Below are 4,306 nucleotides of genomic sequence, written 5' to 3'. Positions count from 1 at the left end.
AAATGTATCTTTTATGTGCCAGATATAATTGTCATTTTGGAGGTTTACTGTTGAGAAAGCTCACCCTTTTTAGTTCTCTCTGAACTCTGACCTGCTGGGTCAACTCAGCTGTTCTGGACCAAAGTCCTGTCCACGTTGACTTATTCAAACTGGGTTCTCTCAGCTTCTGACTGAGTTGTTCTGCTAGGAAAAACTGCCTGTGAACCCTAAGAGCTGAACTGCACTGACTTCACAAACTGAAAGGAAGTGCCCAACCTCAATTGAACTCAACTTCATTCAACTGAAATGCACAGAACTTCACCATCTCTGACTCTTTCAGTTAAGTACAAAATCCCAAAAATATCCACAACTATCTCAATACTTATTTATGACAGTCTATTTCTTAGAAAAAATGCTAATTGTACTATTTAGTCTCTAAAATTACTATTTTAACTAAAAGGAATGATACGGGAGGATTATATTCATATTTGCTGATTAAGAATATAAGATACATACGACTTTAAGTATTCCATGATTCTGTAAAAGCGAAGTTTTTATTCTTATCAGAAGGGAAGCTGAGAAAACTGTGACTTACATAACATAACACCAGAATCTCCTCTATTTCAAAGCTTCTGGAACTCAATGTTCTCTTTGCATACAGTTGTTCGGGAGGTCGTTTCCCACCTTCTCATACTGATATCTCCATTGTTATATGATTTCACGACTCTTTGCAGGAAATGAGAAAATTGTGTTTCCATTCCTTAAATCTAGACTGCTTCTGGGTTTGTGTTTGTTCAGAAAAATGTGAGATAAAGTAATCTTAGTGTTGACTCTGGCCTGAGGCTCTAGGAGCTCTTCACGGTCCACTTGGTAGTGAAGTCTCACGTCTACCATCTGAGCAAACTCTGCAGAGACGGCTGAATAATGAAGAAAATCAGTTCTGGATGTGGCCACAAACCAGCTAATCAGGAAACTCATGAAGAAAGGCTCCCTCAGAAGTCCAGGCTTAGCCTAACTAGTAGGTTACTTTAGACTAGCTAAAACTAGAGGCATAGATCTTAAGTACGTAGATAACTATAGAAATTAAATGATAACATTTCATTCATTTTGATATTTAAGAAAAGAAAGAACTTTGTTCCCTCTGTTTTAAAAAAAAGGTGTATCTAAGAATCATTTCATCTAAATTATTTCTTCATACTTACAGGTGTATACAAAGCTTTTAAATGACAAGCACATCACTGCTTTTCAAACACGGGAATGAATTTTTTAAGGATTTAAGAGTCAGGCATTTGAAATACAATAAAAAAGGAAGACAAGTCTCTTATCTCTTGGTCCCTATGTGACACTGAAGTTAGACACTGTGTCTAACTTCTAAATTTCCTCTTCAATACAACTTATAAAGGATGCTCTATAACACCAAAAGAAGAAAAGTCTATTTCTCTTAGCTAACACTCCTCCTGCAAGGTGAATTGAAACCCAAGTGTGATGAGAGTAGGTGGCCCTTAGCTCTGCTCCTTGAGGAGTTGTGTTTGAGAATATGTCCAAAGAGCTATGTACTTATCAGCCTATGGAACAAAACAGGAAGATGTAATTTTGTCCTTGCAAATTTTCAGTGGTTGGACTGATAGTTTTTCTGGTTTGGGCTTTTGGCTTTTATTTTTTTGGGTTGTTGGGTTTTGTTTTTGTTTTTGTTTTTTGTTTTTTTTTCTGTTTATTTGATTTTTGTTGTTATTGTTTTTGTTTTGTTGTCTTGTTTTTGTTGTTAACTTGGTGATGCAGAATGTTTGTATTAGCAGGATATGTAGTTTTTCCCTCATTAATCAACAATTATTTCTATGAGTCTAAACTCAAAATCAGCAATAGTGTTTTTCCTAATTATGAATATTTTATTTTTTGTACAGAATAAGCTTTAAGTTGTAACTTCTGTCAAAAAAAGATTCAGTTTTATGCAACAGAACCCCCTAAACAAAGATACCTACCCTCTCACATACATTCATTCTTCTCCTTTTTATTTCAACAATTAATATTTTTAAATTCACTTTATATACTGATTGCAGGCTCCCTGCCTCCTGTCTCCCCATTCTCACACTTATTAACCTTACCCCCATTACATTCTCCTTTCTCTAAGGAAAAAGAGACAACCCCTTGGGTACTACTCCACTCTTGGACATCTGGTCTCAGTAGTACTAGACACATCCCTCCCACTCAGGCCCGACTAAGCAGTCTAGTTAGGGGAAGATGATTCAATGGTAGGCAACAGATTTAAAACTTAGGGACCCACATGAAGACTTATCCTTCTTATTGATCAGGAAATATAACGCACCCTAACATACCATGCATCTAGCTTAAATGTGAAAAAAGTTATATCTTCTGTTTTATCAATACTTCAAACAACTTCATATAACTTTCAAACAAATCCAAGAGAACTTATTTTACTCACCTGTGTACTCATTTGGATAAACACACTTTAAAATTACACAGTCAAAATTCACTAAATTTTTAATTGATAACAATAATTTTCAAAATAAAAGTGATTTGTCTAAATAAATATTCTTATTTAAAAGATGTTAATATTATATTCATTCCTCTTTCCCTTTTTATATCTGTCCTTCAGTATTAACAGAAACTGGAATGAGATTCAAAATTACATGCATTATTAAATATAAAAATAGGAAACATTTTCAGATTGCCTTTACAACATTTATCACTCTGAGATCTAAATTTAAATATGACATGCTGATTCCAATTTCCTTTCCAGTGTCATTTTTCATTTCTTAATTATTTTTAAACCAAGTGAAGTAATTGAATAAAATTAATTCAATATTAAGTTCATTATGCAAAAATGTACTTTATCAGATTTGGAAAATATATCATATTGCTTTAATAGATTTTTATACTGTATATTTATATATAATCATACCATTTGTGAACATATTGCTAATTCTTCCATATAATAGAATGGAATGAGTTCTGTGGACTGTATCATTGGAGTCCTGTACTTCTTTGGCTAATATCCACTTATTAGTGAATATATACCATGCATGACCTTTCGGGTCTGACTTATCTCACTCAGGATAGTTTCTAGTTCCATCCATTTGCCTACAAAGCTCATGATATCCTCGTTCTTAATAGCTGAATAGTACTCCATTGTATAAATGGACCACATTTTCTATATCCATTCTTCCATTGTTTGGTTTCCAACTCCTGTTTACCACAAATAAGGCTGCTATGAACATAGTGGAGCATGTGCTCTTGTGGTATGGTGGAATATCTTTTGGGTATATGCCCAAAAGTGGTATAGCTGGGTCTTCAGGTAAATCTATTTCCAATTTTCTGAGGAACCACCAAGAGTGGTTGTACCAGTTTGCAATCCCACCAGCAATGAAGCAAAGTCCCCCTTTCTCCACCTCTTCGCCAGCATGTGCTGTCACCTGAGTTTTTTATCTTAGCCATTCTGATTGATGAAATGTGGAATCCCAGGGTCACATTAATTTTTATTTTCCTAATCACTAAGAATTTTGTACATTTCTTTAAATGCTTCTTCTCAGCTATTCAAGAGTCCTCTGTTGTGATTTCTCTGTTTAGCTCTATTCCCATTTTTTTTTATCAAAATCAAATCAAAATTCAAAAATGGGGTATAGAATTAAACAAAAAGTTCACAACAGAGGAATCTTGAATGGTTGATTTTGATTTTACTTAGGGTTACAGTTAAGAAATTTTCTTGAGCCTGTGAAGAGACTTCGAATTTTATGTTGAAACAAAAAAAAAAACTTAAAGTTGAGCTAAACTCATCTTTGTAATATGCAATGGTTGAAAGTTTGTGGAGGCCAGGGAGTGTAATGTGGTCCTTTGAATAAAAATGGCTTTTACAAGCTAATATATTCAAATACTTGGTCCCCAGTTTTCAAAGGATTAGGAGGTATGTCCTTGTTAGAGGAGGAAATCGCTGGGAACGAGCTTTGAGATTCAAAAGACTTTTGCCATTCTACATGTCTTTTTGCCTGACTCCAATTTGTAAATTAAAATATATGGTCTCAGCCTTTGCTGCTGTCCATACCTTTGCTCCAATATCATGGACTCAAACACAGAAACTGGAAGGCCTTGCTTGCTTTTATGTTGCTTTGTTAATGGTATTTTATCACAGCAATAGAAAAGTAACTAGAACAACTACAGTCACTTAGGGGGTAATGGTAAACAAACATTTGTATATGTTCAACATAAACACACATTGTTTTGACTACTTTCAGTCATTTTTGTCTTGTTTGAGTGAATAGACATAAAATGCACAAATATAGAAAATTCAGTGTACCAGAAATGCACAATTCAT

This window comes from Rattus rattus, chromosome 12, assembly GCF_011064425.1.
Source record: "Rattus rattus isolate New Zealand chromosome 12, Rrattus_CSIRO_v1, whole genome shotgun sequence".
In the NCBI taxonomy this organism is placed as follows: Eukaryota; Metazoa; Chordata; class Mammalia; order Rodentia; family Muridae; genus Rattus; species Rattus rattus.
The sequence above is the reverse complement of the archived record's forward strand: the minus strand, read 5'-3'. Positions refer to the sequence as shown.